The sequence below is a fragment of the Otolemur garnettii genome, unplaced genomic scaffold (assembly GCF_000181295.1).
Source record: "Otolemur garnettii isolate 467f Iridium unplaced genomic scaffold, OtoGar3 scaffold00013, whole genome shotgun sequence".
Lineage (NCBI taxonomy): Eukaryota > Metazoa > Chordata > Mammalia > Primates > Galagidae > Otolemur > Otolemur garnettii.
Window position 1 is genome coordinate 32,019,316 of NW_003852408.1, and position 23,627 is coordinate 32,042,942.

The following is a 23,627-nucleotide window of genomic DNA, read 5'->3' on the forward strand; positions in this document are numbered from 1 at the left end:
GTTATTTAAAATTTTCTTTATAGAGAGAACTTTGAGGTGGTGCTGAAGAGTAAATCAGTTATCTGCTATTTGCTATTTTTTTCCTCAGTCACTGAACAGTTTCTTGCTGTCTGCTTTCTTTTTCTCTAGCCCCCCCTTCCCCTTCCCTCCCCCTCTCTTGCATACTCTCCAGCAAAACAAAAGCTTATGATATTTCATGGGTGATAGGATGGGAGAATGGAAGGAATAAATTTGAATGTGCTAGTTACTGTGAGATTTGATTGACTCCATTCAGCAAGAACAGATATTCTCTTTTTACAAATAAGGAGACCCAGGCTCAGAAAGATTTGTTGAGAAGGGATGCAAATAAAATTTACGTCCCTTCCTTCTGTTCTCAAGCTTTGAGTGTGACCGCATACAAAGTAGATCATCTCAGTCAGAAGCCAATTCTATCAAGATGTTCCTGATTTAGCTTGGGAAAAGCTCTGGGGCCCCATTTTCTGTGAAAAAAAAAAAGATGTTTAAAACACAATATTATGTTGTTTTCTGCAGTGTAGATGATAAAAAGCATGAAGAGTTCTTATTTTCCCTAAAGGATCACAAAGTCAAAGTCTATATGAAGTTGACTTTGCAGGTTTTGCTGTGGTTTCCCTGAGCAACAGAACCTGCAAGTGAAGCGTGATGACTCCATGGGGCAGGGGGAGAGTGTCATCCTTTCCTGTTTTCCCATTCATACAGCGCCCTGAATTGATGAGGAAATTATGTTCTGAGTTCTTTTACAAATAAGTTGCTTGGTATTTGGAGCAGGTCACGAAGTGTTGGTTTCCATCCGGATACTCATCGGCACCTTAAGTAAGCCAGAAGGTAGCAGAGCACAGAACTAACCGTGTTTCTTGAAAGACGCTGATTTAAAAACAGTCTCTGGTGGAAAGTACATGTTTTTGAGTAAAGGACAAAGAAAAAATCCTGACAGCCCTCACCAATCTTCATTTCATTCATTCTTGAAGTCACTCCTCCCTGATCCTAATTCTCTCCCTTTCTAACACCTATTTATGTGGCTTCAGTTCCAGTGAAAAAATTGGACACAGCTGTTCCACTTTAATGCATTTTGACTGGGCTGTTTGAACGGGTGCACCATTCCAATTTGGAATTTTGGAAGATGGTGATAATTGACACAGGAGCCTGATAAAATTCCATCGCTAATTAAAATTAAGACAAAATTTTATTTTCCTTTCACAGGATCTCAGCAAGCAAAGAGAAGGTGGGGGCAATAATAGCTACTAAAATTATTCATCTTTAGAGCTTTCCTACATGGCATGATGAAAATAGTAGTACTTAGGAAATTCTCAGTTTGTGTGAGTGGTGAACTGCATATCACACCTCTCGCTGCACACGTGGTTGGCTGCGAACTTTTTGAGACAGTCTGTGTTATGGTCCATCATTTCACTTCCAAGAAACACGGATGACAGCGTCCTTTCTGATTCACCTGTGCAAGTTTCAGCTTACTCAGCTTATCAGCATGGCAGGGAGGGGCTTCATTTGTTTCCATCTGCGCAGATTTTACGTTTCTTGATTTTTGTGTATGTCAACTTATTTGCATTAATAGTGAGCTTGATAGAAAATACAAGTTATAACATTCAAGTATTGTTTTTATGAGGGGCCTAAACCAATGGTTCTCAATGAGAGGCAGGGCATTTGGGACCCTCTGTTGATCGTTGTGACAAGGGGAGGGCTTGTTGTTATTGGCATCTAGTAGATGAGGCCCCATGTTCATCCCCTCATCTAAGCCTAATTATCTCCCAAAGGCCACATATTTAAATTATATTAAATTAGATTACACTGGGGGTTAGGGCTTACAATCTGAATTTTGGGGGACACAATTTGGTACATAGCAAATGTTTATTCCCAAGAAATGATATATAGAAAAGACTTTGTTATCCGAAACTAGCATTGCTCTCAAGAACTGGAGTGTATTGTTATTTTTAAAAGAAATCTTTCATGTTTACAACCCTGTTTTCTCTTCAGTAAGTATTTGTGAAGTCTATTTCATTACATCTAGAGTTTCTGGAGATGAATTATTCAGACAGATAGTTTCAAACCTTCTGGAATGAAGGAGAAGGAATATTATAGTCAATGTGACTTGTGCTTCTATATCCCCTACTTCTTTACTTTAATTAAAAGAGAATAAGTCTATTTTGGTGACTGGTTAAGAGGAAGCCTGTATTCTGCTTGTGAATATTAAGGAAGCTTATTATTTGACCTAGATGTTTGCAATATTGAAAACATTAAGTATTAATACAGGATAAAGGCAACATGTTTTGATAGCATTTGTATTATAAACGGCACGGAATTTCAGTTCAAATTTGGTTTTTAACTTTTTTGTGTTTTTGGTCTGTGTGTATTTAGTTTCTTTATTTCCTGGACTTAGACTTTTTTTTTTATTATGGTAAGCATAGTTTTAATTTTTATTATTTATTTATTATTGTTTCAGGTTAATTTGAGGATGCAAAGAAATAGGTTGTACAGTTTGCATTTGTTAGGTCGAGTTCCTCTTATTATTATGTCCCCCCCCCAGGTGTGCCCTGTACCCTAACACAGTGTCCAGTAAGTGGGATGACGCCTTAGACTTTTCTTTAAGAAAGCAGAGGAGTAGTTGCCTAAGGCAAAAATGGTAGGAGAAGTGAAGAGTGCTCGTGGCTTCAGGACTTCTTTTGGGGGCAGGTGATAGTTGCGTAACTTTCGACGAGAATTCAATATAAAAACCATGGAATTGCACACTTCAAGTGGGTGAATGTTCGAGTTGTTCTGCCATCCTCGATTCAGTTTTTTAGGCTGCCTAACATTTTTTGTAATAAGTTCCTCATAATTCTTCTTTCAACTGTTAATTATGCTCTGTCCAGGTAAATACAGAAAAGTTGGAAGAATGCCTGTATATCTAGCATCTAGTGGCGATAATTATTACTGTTTTGCCATATTTGCTTTAATGTGGGTGCAGGTGTGCGTATTTTCTTTTTTGTGGTAGATCACTTGAAAATACAGGCAGGATGACACTGTACTCCTAAAAACTTCAGTGCAAACCTTAAAGACGAGGTGACTCTCCTACTTAAGCATACATAGTACTGTTACCACACCCAAGAAAGCTAACAGAAATCTCCTGATATCATCTCACAGCCAATCAGTGCCCTAATTTTATAATCAATATTTCACTCTAACAATATGTATCGTCATAGCTAATGACTTGGTTTCGTAATTTATATGTTGTTCTTTTCTAACAACGGTGATCGCTTTTATCAGGACAAACAGTGGCGCTGGAAATGAACTGCAGACCTTTCTTGGCTACGAAGCCTGTTGGTTCTCTTGTGACTCTGCATTACTATTACCAGATTTCAATGATTTTGTGAGAAATATGCTAGAAATCATTTAACTCTGCAGAACCACATGTAAGCACTAGCTAAGACCAAACTGTGGCTTTCGAAACACATGAACAAAAACAACACTTCGCACTCCATTTTTCACTTCATTTATTTGAATAATTTTATTGATTTTAAATTTGATAATCATTCCATTATTAAGATATAATTTTTTAAAACTAGAAATAACATACACATTTTTTAATTTGACATTAATATGAGGGTACAAATGACTAGGTTACATTGTTTGCATTTGCTAGGTAAAGTTCAAGTTGTAGTTGAGCCCTTCACCCAGGGGTGTCCTGTAAACACTCACATCGTGCACATTAGAGGAGAGCTCACTGATCCTCCTCCCTTCATCTCCCCCTCTCCCTCCTCCCCCACTTGAATATACTTCATTGTTTATCTATTGGTTTCATTTTACTATTGCATACATTAAAAAATGTTCTTCCTTTGATTCTTTCATTTAAATTGGAAAGAATTCCTCATAATTCCCACAATTTTCAACTCATAATTAAATGGCCTGGACTGTAAAATAATGTATCCTTTATGTTTATTTTGACATATATGTTTCTATCCTGAACCATCCTGTATTTCAAGGTAATCCTTTCACAAAGGTGGTATCTCTTGACAATGGTGCTAAATTTTGAAATGATTCATGAAGCCATAGTTCTAAAATAGCAATAAAGAAGAGAACTTGTATTACATGGTCCTGCTCTGTCTCTTATGATGTCGGATGAGTTGCTTAAAATGCATTCTCTCCCACTCTCAGGTAGAAGTGCTGCAGGCACCCTTTGTTCCTGCCACGCCCTCCCTCCTCCGGGGCTGATGCTGAGTTGCTTACATTCCATTCTCATATTTATATTTCTTTTTAACAACTCTCAGAATAGACCACAAATGTAGTAGCATAAAAGCAGTATATGTATTTTTTTAATTGTGTCTCTTTAGGAGAAAAGGGCTTTCTTCCAAGGTTTAGCCTGTGTTTTGTGTCTTAGAATAGTTATTGGGATCTAGATGCTTCTGCTTTAGTTATAAGGGGAGAGAACACAACAATAGTTGGGGAAACTTCCCAGAAATTGCCCTAGAGACATGGCTAATGTGTGCAGGCTTTTTATTCGGAAGGCCAGGACATCATGTCTTTTTTTTTTTTTTTGCAGTTTTTGGCTGGAGCCGGGTTTGAACCTGCCACCTCTGGTATACAGGGCCAGCGCCCGACTACTTTGAGCCATAGGCGCTGCCTGACATCATGTCTTTGTCACAAAGTATTTCAAATTCTGTACAATTAAGGCCAAAAAATCAAGTGAAGGGGCTTAATGTTTTGGTTGAAGGAACTGGGACAATCAACCAGGAGGAAGCACTTTGGGTAGGTGATGGCTGCCTTTAAAGCTATGAAAGACTTAAAAAAGGAACCATACACCATGTGTGTGTATATTCTCTGGGGCCCTAATAAGTGGAATTATTAACAATGAGTAGAAAACACAGGGGATCATATTTTATTCCATGTGAAGAAAACTTTATAATAGTGTGAATTGCACCTTTAAAAGTATTTCCTTTTTGTGTCATAACGTTCATCTAGTAAAATATACTGATCTTAATTATACAGTTTAAGAACTTTTTACAGAAAGGGAGCTACTATTCCGAATTCTGTCACCTTACATTGACTACTATGTCTTTTTCCTGAACTTCATTCATATCAATGGAATCATGCAGTATGGAGTAGTTATCTCTTGTTCCCGTAGCTCAACACTCTGACAGTGAGATTTCGTGTTGTTGTTGTGTAGTTTGCTTATATGAATTCCTATACAGTATTTCATTCATTCTTTTACATGTTTTCAATGAACATACTCTTGAGATCTATTTCTCCATATAAAAAATGCTTATTGAGCCCCCCAAATGCTATTGGGTTCTCGGGTTCTTGAGCCATTTATGATGCCATTTCCACGCAGACTCAGTCCTGACCCCTAATTATAAAGAGTTCTGGCCTAGGTAAGTAGAAGCCTGGACTCACCCTTTAGTTAAGTTGTGCCTTAGCATCAGTCTACAGTCTTCCATGGTAATATTCCTCAATCCCTGCAGAGTGGGCTCAGATCTTATTTCTAATCTCCTGCTGTGGTTTGCTATCCCTGTGGAGACATGTGCTATCTTGAACTTCATCCATTTGGTTGCATTCTTGAGGTTCTGCCTAATTCTTTCTTCTCCCAGTTTTCAGCAAATAACTTCTTAGGGAATGACTGTGCACCTATATACTATTACCTACAGAATTAGGCCTTGGGTATGGTAGGGAAGCCCTGCTGGATATCATATGATGCCTCTATTCAAACTTCAACTGCTCGACACCACCTTCTAGATTAGCCATTCTTGCATATCACTAGTAGGGCAAAGCATTTAAAGCATGCCCTACCTTTGGGCATGGTATATTAGGCAAGTGGACCATACACTTGCACAGAGGTGTAAGTTGAACTGGGTTGGTTTTCATTATCTTTCTTGCAATTTCTCCCTTTGCTCATTTACCTAACTTGCTGAACTCCAGGACTTCTGAAGCTTGAGATCCCATGTAGGCTATGACCTGTCCAAAGATGGACTAAATTACTTTGAGAATTTTTTATTTTGACTTTTACTTATCACCAGAGATGGTTAGGCACGTGGATATACTCCCAAAAAAATGCTATTAAAAATTCAGGTGTGTGCTTGCTTTGGCAGCACATATACTAAAATTGGAACAATACAGAGAAGATTAGCATGGCCCCTGTGCTAGGATGATGCACAAATTCGTGAAGCATTCCATATTAAAAAAAAAAAAATCAGGTGTGTGTTTTACCCTAAGGGCACCCAGTTGATAGTGCCACCTGAACTCCTTAAAACCTCATGATTACTGAAAATATGATGGTCTTCCATGAAATGTTTTTATCTGTAAAATGGGTATTAGAACATTTTATCTATCACATGTGCTATGTGGATAACTAGAGATATGTGTGAGCCTGTTGTAACACTGGTTATTACTTGCTGGTTTTCCTTATTTCCTTTGGTCACTTTCTCCCAGATTGTCAGAATTAAGGATTGTTATGATTGCAGACAAGAAGAGAAGGTTTGACCTCCATAGCTTCACAAAGACTTCTCTGCCAGTCTGGGAGTGTAAACTTTTATTGCTTGATTTATCTTACCAATCAGAAGATGAATCTTAGGACTTAAAGGCCCATGATGTATTAGAGACAGTTCTGATCCTGAAAGGAGAGAGGAACAGACTTACTGACGCAGGGGATCTCAGTGTTTTCCTCTCATGGTGAAGAGCATGTGAAGCCCATGCACAGGGTCAGGACTATCCATGAATTTGAGGTTGTCTCTTTGCAGATGTTGAGTTTGACTTTTGCACTTTTGCCTCCATGGTCATAATACCTTACATCTGGATGCCTGGGAGAATGTGAGTCCAATAAACTCAGCTTGAAAAGACGGATGGAATCTCGTCACTATACTTAAGAAAAAGTGAAGAAAGGTCACAACTAAACCAAACTAGTGAAGAGGCCACAGATATTTAGTGCAGTGGAAAAAAGAGTGTGAATTAGTCAATTGTTAGAATATGAGGATAATTAGACTAGTACTTCATAAATAAAGAGCACTAATTTCATGGCCTGTTCATGCTGTGTTTTAGAAAACCAGGATACCATCAATTGTAGGATACACCATTACTTTGTGTGCCTATAAGTTTTAAAAAAATACTGACAATTAAACTATAATACAGTGCTTTAACAGTAATAATAGTCCTATGAGACCAGACCGTCATTTATTGAAATATCTTTTGTCTATTTTGGAGATTTTTCAATTTCTCCACTCTTCAATGACAATGCTTCATTGTGTCATATTTCAGTAACAAAATACAATTCACCTATGTGTAGGTTATTCTTTCCTGTGGCCCCAAAAAGCAATTGATTGGTGTTTTGGAAAAACCTGAGCAATTGCAGTTGTTTCTCCAATGACCAATATTTGCTTCACTCATCTCATTTTGTATCTTACTCTATTTTCATACTTTTCTGCTTATAAAATAAATTTTTGTTTCAATACTGAGTTATAACATAAGCTTTTTGAAAATATTTTAAATGGCAATTAAAATTGGCATGTGTAGTACCAACAAACAAATTACCCAATTGCTATGATGAAAAAATGAATGGTCACGACCATGTTTGTTTATGCACAGGAAATGACAACTACATCATGACTAGCAGTGATTTTAAAATGCCATTGGTTATGAGACATGACCTAACGTTAAAATGTGATAAACATGTATGTCTTAGAAAAGTTGAAATAAGATAGCTGTTGTGGGGAAATGAATGCCATATTCCAAAAAGTTTGGAAACCTTGGATTTACCACAGTTATGCAAGTTCCTTTTACTGTCAGACTTCACAGAGACTTTAATATGTTAATTAGGATTATGAGTGTTCCAGGGATGCAGTGTTTGGCAAAATTAATTCCCCATAAATATTCTTTTGAATCACATGTTTTTAGACCACTGATTTGAAGGAAATACTGTAGAAAATGCTAGTGTAGAGAAACTAAAAATTAGAGCAGAAAGAATTTCAAGGAAGGAATTTTCAACAATGATGTGTTGTGGAGAACCCAAGAATAAAGACCTAAAAACAGTCCACTGGGTTTGGGAGGAAGTCGTTGTTGAAATTTTGAGGATATTGTTAGAACACAGCAGTGTAGATTAAAGACAGAGCACATGGAGCTAAAGGAAATGGTAAAGTCGAGTTAATTGATATAAACATATTTGAGAAACTTTGGTAATGAGCTATGGAAGACTGTAGTTCCACTTCCCAGTGTCTGTTGGGCCTCCATACCACGTGGCTCTGCTGGAAGGAGGTGAACATGTGTATCCTCTCTCCCAGGATTTCAGAATCTATTATTATTATCTGTTATCTCAGACCTGTTCTGCTTTCAGCATCTCTCCTAGTCCTGCTCTGACTCAAAGGCATTACAGGTTAACAACTGCATGATACAAGATGGTACTGCATTTGTATAATGCGCTCCTATGTATAATACCCACATTGCCCCCCCCCAAACATTCCCAAAAATGCCCCTCAAGAAAGTGGTCAGCTATGGGCCAGGAGAGACACATCTGGGAAGGGATAATGCTCCCTGGTAAGTATGCAGACTGTGCCACCCTCCCACAGCTACCTGCTCTATAAAGCCTGCCCTTTCTCCTGGGAGCCTTTCTCTCCCTGCCACATAGCGGGCCAAGGTCAAGATGGCCATGCATGGAGCCAGCAGGATGGGATTTTCTGAGGCTGCTCATCTCCATGGGTGGCCAGGCATGTCCCTGGGACCTGTGCAGAGCTCCCAGACCCCTCTGTGCAGCCAGGCCTCTAGCATTGGCCTTTGCACAGCACGTCCGCCTCCCCAACCCCGCCACTGCTCCCTCCTCTGATCATGGCATTTAGAGAGGCATCTGTGGCCTGTTCTCACTGAATTCCAGATCGTCCTGGACTGGATCCCTGTGAACCTGGGGGACCCAGGCAGGAGGGTGCAGTGGCCCTGGGAGGCTTGGGCTCTTTGCTCCAAGCAGTACTACCCATATATAATGCATACACTTATTTTTTCCCTCAAAAATTTGGTGAAAAAATTCACACTATACATGGCAAAATATGGTATATAGCCCACATCCTTCTTGAAAGTTCATACTGAGCACATGCTATTGAAGAGCTGCAGACAGAGCACCTAATTTATGAATATGATGGAGTGGTAGAGGAGAGTGAGGAAGTAATAGGTCCAATAACACCCTGACAGACTAGAAAATTAATGGCCACAAAGTAGAGTGCTAATGTACTGAAATTCCAGTTGAGGGGATTGGAGGGCAATAGTATAGATCATACAGTTACTAATAGCTCTGCTCTGTGTAAGACAGGGTAAAGATTAGGTTGATAGCCAGATTTTCTGAATGCTAATAAATACTTACCATTTTTTGAGGATTAAAAATGGATTTTATTATTATAGGTCAGAAATTAAAACATACACAGAGCACAGAATGAGTTAATAAATGTTTTTCTTTTCTTTTTTCTTAGTACATTCTCACCAAGAGAACTTGTTTCCCTATTTAACAATGTTAGTCTTAGTTTTTAGAAGTACTATGAATAACACTTCATAGTAATTAGGATTTTCAGAGGAAGTTTTGATAGGGAAAATAAGGTATTGTTAGTTAAATCTGTTGAAGCATAGAAAGCCATAGAACCTTATCTTTAAGAAATAAAACAGGAGGAAGATCAGGGAGGTTGAGGAAGAAAGAGTATGAGGTGGGGGGACTAAGAGCTTTAATAAAATGACCCTTTCTCTTTTGGAATCCAACCTGGAGAGTCAACAAGGATCTGTGACATGTTTTTCCTGAAAAAATTTCTAATGACAAGAGAAAAATGTTAAGAGTGGATTTAATGTAACATAAGACTATATACATATACATATATATATATATAGCACATACCTCAATTTTATAAAACAACTTTAGATAAAATAAGTAAATGTGAAAATTAAACAGATGTCAACAGATGTGTTTGGGTAGTAGAAATCTGAGTAATTTTTTATTGTACTTCCATTTCTCTTTTCTTAAATTGTATGTGTAGAATTATTACTAGTAGAATTTTTTCTAAATGTATTTCTAAAAGTAGAAAAATTAATGCAAATATAAAATATAGCACCTAAGAGATTTTTTAAAAAGAATTTCATTTGAACTAGGAAATGAACAATAAAAAAATTGATGCAAGCTTAATATTGGTCCAATCAAAGAATATGCAGACCGAACAAAATTTATACAGAGAGTACTTAAAAAAAAACATTGCCCTTTGAATGTAGCATATGTGACCTCAATCTCTACCCATCAAGTTGTTTCCCTGGAACAAATCTACATTTTGAAATGTTAGTTTTAGTTAAAATGAATGAAACAAAAATAAAATTTGAAGAAATTATTGAATTGAACCATCAGGGAAAGTTCTGTGTGCAATTGTAAATTTGTCATATACCTCCTTAATATGCTTATAGAAAAAATAAAACTACATTGAAAATTGCAAACATAGTGCCAAGGAGTCAGTTGTTGTATATTCAGCCACAGTCCTAGTGTCACTGAAAGAATGTATTATATGCTGAAAATAGTCCCCAAGATGTTTACCTTCTGTGATTTTGCTATACCTGCCCTAGCAACCGAATCTCTCCTTTCTCTTTCATTGTGGTTGTGAGAGAAGTTCTTATGAGCAGCAAAAATTAGCACTCATCATGGCCAGGATTCTAATTGCTTAAATTAGAAATAAATGCTATGTTTTAGGGTCTTGAAAAGAGCCCTGCAATAAATTAAAAATCTATTATAATGATATGGAATATTTTTGGTTTATCATTGAAATTTTGAAAGACTGGTAAATTCAACTGGTTAAAAAAACATTGTAGATGCTCAAAATTGTATCAGGCTTCATCTCGGGGCCTGCAAACATGTGGGTAAATTGACTTCTTGTAGAAAACAGCTCTGTTCCCCAGACATACATTTTCCCTTCAACATCTGGTTAATTATCTCGCCAAGGGGTTACCTATGAGAAGTGTCACTGAATCAGCAGAAATCCAACCCCAGACTAAAAATATCCTATTATATGTCCATTTCTACATTATTATAACTTAGATACTCAGAGAAAACCCTTCAGGTGCAGCAAAACTACAACACTGAAATATATAAAATTAGTAATAATAGATAACTTGGCATGGGAAGAAAGAAATCCCAAGAGGTAAGAAATTATGCAGAAATATAAATCCACAGATTAATAGACTCTGGATTTGGTATTTGACCCAGAAGTATCTTGTTCCCTTGCAGTCTAACACTAGGTTTAAATGGATCCTGTAAAAGTGTCAGGTGATCTGACCAGAGGATTAGGAAAGATATGAAGTCAGACAAGACGCTTTCTCAAATATTTGGGCTCATCTAAGAGTAATATTATACTTTCAATGAGTAAACTAGGAAGAAAAACACCCCTTGAGAAGAGACACAAAAGAACGTGTCTGTTTTAGCCTGGGCTCTGAGAAATAGGAAAAAGTCTCTTTTTGTATTCTTGTGTGATTGAAAATCAAACAAAGCAAAACATGAGTATACATTTGAGTTTCACAATGTCTCAGGTTGCTAATGACCTTAGACACCTGACAGAGCAGATGTAAATCTTTTGTTAAGGAATGCACTACAATTTAAACACAGGACTCAAATGTCTTAAATAGATAAAGTTCCAGGAACATGAATTTATTAAAACACACAAACACAAAACTAAATACACAGTAGAACCTCTATAGTTGACCAGCCCTCTACATTGACTACCTCCTTAAGTTGACCCAATTTTTATAGACCAGACATGCACCACATTATGTATCAGTACAGAGGCCTAGTTCTTGATGTTGACCAGTTTGTTACAGTCCCTTGGATGGTCACCTTACAGGTTCTACTGTACAAAGAAACAAATGGAGAAAGGAGAAAGTCAGTAGAATCAGCAAGTGATAGAATTGACAATCAAAAATACAGAACATTAAATCAATGTGTAAGTATATTTGCAACTATTTTATTTTATTTTATTTATTTATTTATTTATTTTTGCAGTTTTTGGTGGGGGCTGGGTTTGAACCCACCACCTCCGGAATATGGGGCCAGCACCTTACTCCTTTGAGCCACAGGTACCGCCCTGCAACTATTTTAAAAGGAAAGTAGTATACTTAAACAAAATGAGACAAAAAGAATGAAAATTTACCAGGAAGATTTGAAAATGGGCAAAATAAACATCTCGAAATAAAGAACCTATAATTGAATTTATAAATTCAAAGGATGGGGCACAGTGGAAAAGGGAAATGGAACATATTAAATAATTTGCACTAATCATGCATTAAAGAACACTGGAAAAATAGAGAATTTATTTTTTAAAAGTGAAACTGTTTGACAGCATTGATGAAATAATAGAATAAGATTACTACCAATAGTTTAAAAAGTGAGAGAGAATGAAACCCAAAACAGTGAGATAGATATTTGGGGCTGGCTTTGCCTAAGGCATTTTCAATTCAAGAATGAAAATGAGCAAACTATGGCTACCTACAACAACATGTAGAAATGTCACAATAGTAGCACTGATGTAAATGAGTTGGCTATAAAAGAATGCATACTGTAAGATTCCATTGCATAAAGTAAAATAATAGACAAAATTAAAATACAGTCTTTAAGGATGCACTTGTAAGAGGACTCACGGTAATTAACACATAAGTCAAGAAAGTAGTTACCTTTAGAATATACAAGTAACAATTGGGGAAGAAGTTTATGTTGGAGGAGGTGATGTTTCTGGGATGCCAACAATATTATATTTCTTGTCTTAGATTTGAGTTTATGAAGTAATCTTTAAAATTGTCCACTATTCATTTTTATATGTGTTTTATATTTCTTTTCTTTCTTTCTTTTTTTTTAGAGACAGTCTTACTTTGTTGCCCTTGATAGAGTGCTGTAGAGTCATAGCTCATAGCAACCTCTAGCTCTTGGGCTTAGGTGATTCTCTTGCTTCAGCCTCCCAAGTAGCTAGGACCACAGGCGTCCACCACAATGCCTGGCTATTTTTTTGTTGCAATTTGGTCAGGGCCAGGTTTGAACCTGCATCCTTGGTATATGGGGCCGGCACCGAACCCACTGAGTTTTAGGTGCCATTCTGTGTTTTATATTTCATAATGAAGATGAAATAATAAATAGCATTCAAGATGAAAGGTTAGAAAAAACTGGAAAATATGGAAGAAATATTAAGAAACTTGAAAGATAGAGAAGGTCCAACATATATGTAATTCAGTATCCTTCCAAAAGAGAATGTTGGTTGCCAATGTTCAAAGAGATGATGTCTGAAAAATTATCAGAATCATATTAGAGTTCTTAGATTAAGGAAGGCAAATGAATTCTGAGCTACATAAAGGAAAAGAAATTCTCACCTAGTCTTTCTGTAGTAAATCTGTGTAATACTAAAGATAAAATTATGAGAGCAGCCAAAGACAAAAGACAAATTATAAATAAATGATTGAGGGTGATATTGACAACTGACTTTTCAACAGCATTAATGGAAGTTGTGACTAAGTGGAATAATATTTTCAAAGACTGGGAGAAATATATATCAACCTAGAGTTTTATACAGAGTGAAATAATATCCCAGTGATAAGAGCAAAATAAGTGTGATTTTTATTCAAAATATAAGAGCAAGAGTATTTATTATAAACAGATCATCAGTTAGGACACTTAAACCATGGACTCATGGAATAAAAAGAATAATCGTATACAAAGTCTAATAAGAGAAAGTATGATGAGTAAGGAAAATGGCAATATGTAATAAAAATTGACTATAAGATGGTAACAATAATGTTCCCTATGTTGGTTTAAAACATCAAGAAAAAAATTGAAGGGAGGGAGTGGGAAGTCACAGTGTGTGACACACTTCCTCGGGGTGGGACACAATTATAAGAGGGACTTTACCTAACAAATGCAAGTAGTGTAACCTGGTTCTTTGTACTGTCAACGATTCCCCAACAATAAAAAAGAAAAAACTTATTTTACATACAAAATAAGAAAGAGGTGGTAGGGGTTAGAGGTCTTTGTATTATTTACCAAAAAGATAAAGAGGTGATTAACTATAGAGTTAATGAAACTAAAAATGTTAAATGTAAATGTTAGGATATGTACTGTAATCATTAGATGAATAGAAACAAAGGTTGTAACATCTAAGCCACTAATGAAAAATCAAGGAAAGATGATGAAATCTTACTCAACAATAAGGCAAGAAGAACAAAAGAAATGCAGACCTAGTAGACCCAATACAGTGTATTCCAAATAGCTCAGCAATCTCAACCAATATATATGGACTAATTGATCTAGTTTAACAGAGTTTGTCAGGCAGAGCAAACAACAAAACAAAATTTTACGTACAGAGACACAGAACCTAGAAGGATAGAGAAAAGCCACACTAGGTAAATATTGGCCCAAATAAAGCTAGTATAGTTACATTAACACCAAACAATTTAGACTCTGAAGTTGGGGGAAACACTGTTAGACCTGATGAGGCCTTAAACATTGGTTAAAATGCATATGTACATTTTATGTAATTAACATTATAGTATTGAACATGTGAAGAAAAGTTGAGAGAACTGGGATGCAGTGCCAAATACATCATCATGATGAGACTTTTGCAAATCTGTCTCAGAAGTCGTTAGATCATGTTGATAAAAATTAAGATAAATAATATGCTTAATGTAATGATGATGATTATTATATAAAATAATATATCTTATGTTATATATAATATATGCTATAATTATATATTGTACTAAAAATCTGATATGTACTATTTATATAATAATATAAAAATTATTCTAACAATGAAATAATACACATCATTTTTAAGAATATGAAAAATTTTTATAAAATTGACTGTAAACTAGACCATAAAGCAAATTTCAAAAAATTACAGGGAAGTGATTTCTTATAGGTCGCCCTCACTGACCATACTAAGAAAACAATTGCACATCTCTAAATGTAGTTTGAAATTTAAGAATATATTGCTACATATCCATGTATAAAAAATTCAGAATGGAATTTAGAAAAAAATTTGACTTCTACAAAAATGAAATTTCCACATATTAAAACTCGTAGGATACAATTAAAGCAATAGTTTTAAAGCAATTTATAGCTTTAAATATCATATAAAAAGATAATTTGAAAATGAACACACTAAGTACAAAATACAATAATACAATTTTAGAGAATATAAATAAAAAAATAGAAAAGGCAAGAGCAGACATTGACAAAATAAATACAAATATATAAAATGTGGGATCAATAAAACCGAAGATTGGTTATTTGGATAGGAAAGTATCAGTAACATCTTCTGAGGTGACGAACTGAGTTTCGCAGGAGAAAAGTAATAAACAAAAATGGGATAAGAAAGCAGAAGTAATTATGGATGTAGCAGATTCTAAAAAGTGAAAAGAATATGATGAAAAGCTTTACAAAACATTTGAAACAGATGAAATGGGAAAATTTCTAGAATAATATAAATTAACAAAATTGAAGGATAAATGGAAAACGTGAGTAATATATAGCCATTAGTATTTAAAATCAGAGACCAAATACCTTCTTATAAAGAAAATATCTGGCTAAGATAATTCTACCTGTGAGATCTTGAAACAATTAGGAATCAGATTATGTGTATCTTATGTGAAGTAATATTACACACCTAGTATATAACTTTAATATTGGAACCCCAAGCGCACAGTATCAGAAAGCAAACGTATAGGCTGAATTTACCCCTGAACATATTATAGAAGTAAAAACTTAAACAACATATTTTAAAAATGAATTCTGACATGATTAAAGTATGGAGTTTGGTTTACTTCAAAAATTCAGGTTAGTTTATCATCAGAAAATTTGTTGCTGAATTCAAAGAAAACTAACAATTTAAAAGAAAAATGCGAACATTTCATTTAATACAGAACAATGAAGTTCAACAACTTTTCATGAGAAAATTCATAGAAAATTAAAAAGAGAGAATTCCTAACCTCATAATGATATCTATAAAGATTTGAGATAAATATCACAACAATAAACATTATAAGCATTTTCTTTGAAAATACAAACAAAGCAAGGTGACTACTATTGCTTGAGATTTATTCAATGTTGTCCTTGAAGTTTCAGTTTGTACCATAAGACACAAAAAATCCGTGAGGATTGGTAAGGAAAAGAATAAAACTTTCATGCATTTATCCACAGATACTTGTCTATAGGGAAGACCCTAAAGATTCTATGAACAGCCTATTAATGTTAATAAGTTTAGCCAATTTGCTAAATTCTCTCAAGTCAATTGCCTTCTCATGTACCACCAATAAACCCAAGTTCTGAAAAAGTTTTATTTTTTTTTAAATTTCAGGTTTATATGAGGGTATGTACAATTAGGTTACATTGTTTGCATTTATAGAGTCCAAGTTGTTGTTGTGTCCTCACCAGCAAGTGTGCCATACACTCATACATTGTTCCTGTGTGAAGGGACCTGATGACCTGTAGACCCTTCCTCCCTTCTTGGATTTAACTAAGTCCTTCTCTTACGTGAGCACATTGTTGTCAATCCACAAGTTTCGAATTAGTGTTGAGTACTTGGGAGGCTTGTTTTAATTCTTGTGATACTTTACATAGAAAAGTGTTCTCTAAATTCATCCAAGTTGTAACCGAGGATACAAAATCTCTCTCTTTTTTATGGCTAAATCATATTCCACGCTATATGTATCTGACACTTCACAAGCTAATTCTAAAACTTGCACAGAGGAGCAAAAAATCAAGAAGACTGGCACGTCGAAAGATGAAGTGGCTTCCCTTACCTAATATCAAAAACTACTATAAAGCGGTAATTTAAACAATTTGATGAAAAGGAGTTTTATTGTAGTCAAATTTATCAGTTTTTCTTTTAAATTTTCTTCTCATATGAAGAAGAAACTTTATATGAATTGCATAAAATTCAATTCATATGAATTATCAACCAAAAAAATATAGAGAGAGCCTAGAAATAAAGCCATTATTGTGTATGAATACTTGATCTATGTTAATGCTGGCATTTGAGATCATTGAGGAAAGTATAGTGATCCAGACATGGTGTTGGAACAAAAGTTTTTTTCATGGTTTTAAAAAAACAAATCCCTGAATCAAGTCATACCAAAATCAATGAGTTAGTAAATTTGACATGGACCGAGAGTTTATGCCATTGACATCTTTCCCTACCTGCCCTGGCAATGGAGGCCCATTTGCTGTCTATGGTGAGTATATCCTGCTTTGTGAGCTTTTCTACTCTGTAAGCTTATCTTTCACTTCCCCAATACACTTTGTTCTATGCTTGCCTTACAATAAAGTTTACAAGTTAAAGGCAAACTGTAGCATGCCTAGTGGAAAATATAGGTGAATTTTTAAATGAGCTCAGGGTTTCAAAGGAGAAGAGGAAGAGAAAGAACAGAAAGGAAAAGAAACTTTCAAAGAAAAACTGATAAATGTGACTACAGTAAAATTCCTTTTCATCAAAGGACAGCATAAAGAAAGGGAAATGACAGCCCACAAATTGGGAAAAGATATTTACAGTACATACATCCTACACAGGACTGGTTTCCAGTATTATTATATAACAGGAGTCCTGTGAATCATTCCAATCAAAGCAAACAAGATAGTAGAAAAATGAGCAAAATTGTGGGCAAGCAATTCACAAAAGAATAAACCTGGATGGCAACAAACATGTGAAAAGGAGATGAGCCTTGTGGTAGGAAGAATGCATATTAAAACCTAAATGAGGTGCCCTCTCCCAGCTGTCAGACTTCAACAAGTAAAGTCTGATAATAACAGTGTTTGTAAGAATGTGAAGGAAGGCGCTAGAAAGAATGGTTAGAACATGGGAGTTACTTCGTAAATGTTTGTCTATTACTATGTAACAAACCACCCTAAACTTGGTAATTTAATATAGCAATTATTTTATTATACTCATGACTTGTTAGTCATTGGGCATGGCTTTACGGGTGATTCTGTTGCTCCCAGTATGTAGACTGGCATCACTTGGTGACTGGCAGATAGTCAGTCTAGAGGGCTAATAAGCCTTCACTGGTGCCTTGGCAGGAGGAGGAACTGAAAGCTGGACTAAGCTGGGCTGGTTTTTCTCTTCATAGCATCCCTTCAGAGGGTAGGTGGCCTTCTTATGTGGTAGCTCAAGGCTTCAAAAATGAGGTTTTCAGGAAACAGGAAGATGCTAGTCTTTAAGGATCCGGGCCCCAGAAACTGGCATAGTTTCTTTTCTGCTGTATTTCATTGGTCTAAACAGTTATAGAGCCTTCCTGACTTGAATACTCAGAGTATACAAGAATTTGTGATCATTAATCTTCCCTAGTAATTATTTGCTGATTAATTGAAAACGTCATAACCATTTGTTAAATATTTATATTTGCAATGTTATTAGGTGCAGTTTGGTTATATTAAATTATATTAAATCTGAGCACTTACCCTTGAGGAGCTTCTTACCTAGACGTAAGGGGGCAGGGTATACGTATATAAACCTCTAACATAGGTATACCAAGGAGGGGAGAAAGGGTAGGAAACACTTTGTGGATTCTTAGAGGAAAATCCTACTTTATATTTGAGAGATTATTTTAAGACTTAAAGAAGAGCAGGAAAACTACTGGGCTAAAACATACTTAAATAACTAAAAGGCAGACACAGTCATGTCTGTACAGCGACATTGTCTTTGACGGGAGGGAGAATTGATATGGAGTAGAAAGAAAAATGTAATAAGGCCAGGGAGGTGATTTCCAACTGTCAATTCTGTCATTCAAAGATTTATACACTCACTGAATTTCATCAAGCACCTACTATGGTCGTGAGCAGCAGTCAGCCCCAGCCTCTATCAGGTATAGGGCAGTGAGGGAGACGGAGTAGTCAAAGCAGCTCTGCTTCCCACCTGCAGCGGCTCAGTGGATGTGAGGTGATGGTGTTCCCTGCCCTCGGGAACGCAGGGAGAACGGAGGTTTGGGATGGTGAATGCTGGTGACTAGGACGCACTAACTGTCCCCCGGAAATGGAGGACTTATAAGGAAAGGCCGTAGAGAAAAGGACTAAGGACCAAACAACAAGGAACAGGTCGAAAAGTTAAAAAACTTGAAAATTACACTGAAAAAAAGGAATCCAGGGAGGATAGCCACTAGAAAGGTGTGCTATGTGGAAATGAAATGAAGAGTGGCTTTCCCACCGTAAGGGAGCAAATGACAGTGAATAATATGAAGGAAAGGGGAAGAAGTCCCCTGGCCCAGCCCAAATGTTATCTGGTGACTTTGGTTACAACATTATTTCCCGTGCAGTTGTGAAGAAGTGGAAATGCTGAGTGTAGGCCTTTCTGTAAAACAAAACCAAACCAAACCCCAAAGCCCACCAATCCTCCTAGCTTCTCTACAAATAAACTAGTGAAAATGTTTAAAATAATATTAATAATAATATGAATATCCAGGTGGTCTACTAATTTGATGGGAGAGGGCTGAAGCCATTTAGATTTTAGATGGGGAATGAGAGCCAGAGCAAGAGCCGAAGAAGAGTGTGGGGGTCACCAGTTTGAGGAAAACTATTGTTTTTAATAACTTGGTGGAGACTTGAGCACGTGAAATGCTGATGAGGACGCCCAGTAGAAATATTATAACAAAGTTAGCATAAAATATAGGCGTTGGAATGAATCATGGTATACAAGACAGAAAAGGAAAAGGTTTTATATACAGGTAGAGGGATTAGAAGTTAGAAACTGCCTCTGTCATGCCAATATTTTACAAAGACAGCTTTTATATTTAGATTGTATGAAATATTTTCATTTTGAATTCACTACTTTGTTTTTTTGGAGCAAAATTTTGGGCTATTGATCCTTGAGCTTGTTAGGTGAAGGAACATTTGGAGCAAAGTCTAATGTGATTATATTACCCAAAGATCAAACTATAAACGTGGAGGCCACTGAATTCCCTGGGAGTGTATTTCTTTTACTATGGCGGGACTTTCAAAACAAATGGCCCTTTAAAAGAATTTTTTTTCTAGGAATGGTATATAATTAGTTATATTGAGCACCAAGCTACATTCCAAATAAACTTGATAATTTTCTTATTGTCATTTTATTTCAAAACTATTGCAGGAGTACAAACATTTGTGCTTATGCAAATCCCTTTTGCAATGCTTGAGCCTCGGTTGTAAGTGTGCCCATCACTGAGTTAGTGTTCATTGTACCCTTGTGGAGGTTTCTGCCCAGCCTCTCCCACACTTGATTTCCACTGAGTTTTTCTTCCCTCTGTGCACCTGTGTGCTCATTGGTTTATTCCAGGTTAATAGTGAGTACACGCAGTGTTTGTTTTTCCATTCCTTGGATACTTCACTTGGGATAATAATACTAAATTATGGCAAAAGGCATTATTTCACCTTTTTTATGGTTGGATAGTATTCTACAGCAAACATATACCACATTTTGTTAATTCATCCATGAATTGATGGGTACTTGGAGTGATTTCACATCTTTGCACTTGTGAATTGTACTGAAATAACAGGCACTTTGAAAATAGTTCTTACTATTATTTAGTACTTTTTTTTTGAGACAGAGTCTCACTATGTCACCTCAGGTAGAGTGCTGTGGCATCACAGCTCACAGCAACTTCAAACTCTTGAGCTTAAGTGATTCTCTTGCCTCAGCCTCCCAAGTAGCTAGAACTATAGGTGCTTGCCACAAAGTCCAGTTATTTTTTGTTGTTGTTGTTGCGGTTGTCATTGTTTAGCAGGCCTGGGCTGGGTTCAAACCCACTAGCCTTGCTGTATGTGGCTGGCACTGTAACCACCATGCTACAGGAACTGAGGTTCTAGTACTATTCTTTTAAGTACCATGAACACATGTTTAAATGGTCCTTTCTCAATTCCGCCAGTAGTCACTTCATTTTCCTCATCCAACTGCTGATAGCCCAGATGAACATCTTGCATGCAATTTTATTTAGCACATCTCTTAGAATGACTGAAGTGTCAGAACATCCCAGGTACACTGCTGTAGACACCAGCTGCATTGGAGGAGTGTTGCCCAAAAACATCTGGAACATTATTCAGTATGAAAGGGAATAAATATGTTTATGGAAAACACATTCACATTTTCTGTGATCAGGTTATTTCAAAGATTTCGAATTCTATACACTTCCACCATTTTATTTTTTTTTACAGAATTTTAGATAAAATTATAATTTATAGATTTAATTCTTTGATCCAAAGAAAAAAGACTAATGTTTTGGAGGCTGTGATTGAAGCATCTGATAAAACATCAGAAAGAGTAGGTTCTAAGAATGACCTCTTACCTGAGTCGGGACAATCTAACATACATTGTTATCTTTCCACTTTCCTAAGTATCTGGTGAGGGGAGAAAGAGGGGATACAACTGATCTCCTAGGAAAAGCAAAAGGTAAAATAAAGTTTCATGGACTATATTTCAAAACTGTTATGATGATGATTAGCATTTGCTGAGCACCCACACTGATCCAGGAAGGTACTGGCACCACTTTATATATTTTTTTATTTATATTCCCTGTAGTAGCAATCCTTGTGATGTAGATATTCTTTTTCCCATTTTGCTGGAAGAGAAAATACTGATCAGAGGCATTCAGTAATTTACCCATGATTGCATCCCAAGTAGATTTGGAGGCAAACATTTAAATCCATTTCTATTTGACCAAAGTATCTGTTCTCTTTTCACATATTCTACTTCTACCCAAGTAAAATGAAGAATTTTGAAATCATATTAATAATAACATGAATACCCAGGTATTGTTTTAATAATACGATTGGAGGAAGTTTAAAGCTATGAGCATTTCATATATGTTTGTGTGGGTATTATATATATATATATATATATTTATTTATTTCTTCATGTGCACTTGTAAAGAACACTTGTAAGGAGAACAATGAACATGTCCTAGAATATATTCCTCTAATGAATTTTTTGATAAATGTAAGTGATTTAGTTCTTATCGTATTAATAACTAACAATATAAAAGTGATTTGGCAGTTGTAGTTTGTCTGTTTTTGTTCACTTCGATTCATTTTACACTGGAAGATGCTTATTTGGTAGATTGCTAACCTGTGCAAATGTGGAGGGCACAGCTACGAGTGTGAGTGTGATTTTTAAAAGACTGGCCTACACACGTTTATTAACTAAGATGTCTTCCTTCTATATTGTATTAGTGATTACCATATTTTCAGGATCATCATGCAAATTTGCTCAGAGGAATTTCCTTCAGTCAGTTTACCTATTTAGCCTGAATAGAGAAGGAAGAAGAGACCTGTTTCAAAGCCTTGCTATTTATACGTGTTTTCAGGTTTAGATGTAGATGAAGATGCCTTTCTTCCTGCCTCACCTGAATCATTTCTCTTCATGAAATAAAGACGATTCAGTCTGTTCATCACCCTCTCTGAAAATCTTTGTCTTACTTGCTTCAGTGACTTGCTCAACATGCTCTTTTCTACCTTCATCTGTAAAAGTACAAATATCTCCTGAGGTGGGTCCTCATGGAGATTACAGGAGATGGGTCATGTGAAGAAGACTTATTGTTTGGCACAGATCGAGTAATCAAGAAGCATTAGTGGGATGCGAATCAGAGAAGCTCATTAACGTCAGCCCCTCACCATCACCCCTTTACTTTGTCATTTCTGCACTTCCGACTTTGATTTCATTCACTGAACAAATATTTAATTGGATGTGTGAGCCATTGGTTTAGGTGCTGGCTATGTGAATAGACAAAGCACATTAAAAAATATTTTTCCCCTCACTGAGCCATCATATATTTTAGTAGGGAAGACAGATGGCAAAGAAGATAAATAGGAAAACACATGGTACGTTAGTTGCTAAGTTCTGAAAAGGAAATAAAGCTGGAAAGGAAGGGAGAGAATAATGACAGTAGCGCTGTGATTTAAATGGGGTGATCAGGGAACACCCTCCCCCCACCAAAAATTATTTGAGTAAGTACATATAAGTAAAGGACCAAGTCATAAGGATGTACCAGGGGAGAAGATCCAAGTATGGGGAAGGGCAAGCATTGGAGCCAAGGCACTAGGATGCTCCACATGTTCAAGAAACAGCATGGAGGGTGATGGGAAGCGTTTTTATCTCCCTAGAAAAGTCTAGAAGTCTTACTAGGTGGACCTGTTTTACAAAACCTTCAGGGACCCGGCCTTCTTCTGGTTCATTTCTCTTCATTCTTAGCAAGTGGCTACTATCTTTAGAGCTTAAGATGGCTCTATTCACATTCTATGGTTTAGACTCAGTGGAAAGATTAGGAAAGAAAAGAGGCAGGGTGTGCTCAGCACCTGTGTTTTAGGGAGAGCTCACAGAGGTTGCTGGAGCAAAGACAGCAACCTGCCCCCCTTCATAACAAGGGAGGGTGGGAAATGTAGTCTTTCTGGGAACTCATTTGCAGAGCTAAGGCCTCAAGTACTGGGGAAGAAGCGGAACAGAGTATTTGGGAATTTGAGACAAGAAGAAACCAAGACAATGTTAATTTGTTATTATTAACAAATGACCATCCTCTGTGCACATCCCACCAACGAAGGGCAAGATGAATTTCAAAACTTACCTGCAGTGCTGTGTGTTTAAGGCACACAAGCAGAGCGTGTAAGATGGCTCCCTCAAATAGAAGGGAGGAAGTGCCTG

General features: G+C 36.3%; 1 non-coding gene across 1 annotated transcript; it reads left to right on the plus strand.

The window, feature by feature from the left end:
* The first annotated feature begins 6,073 nt into the window (after positions 1 to 6,073).
* Positions 6,074 to 6,180, plus strand: LOC111723640. Its single transcript, XR_002772140.1, has one exon. It is a non-coding gene; the product is annotated as a U6 spliceosomal RNA (small nuclear RNA).
* Positions 6,181 to 23,627: the final 17,447 nt, after the last annotated feature.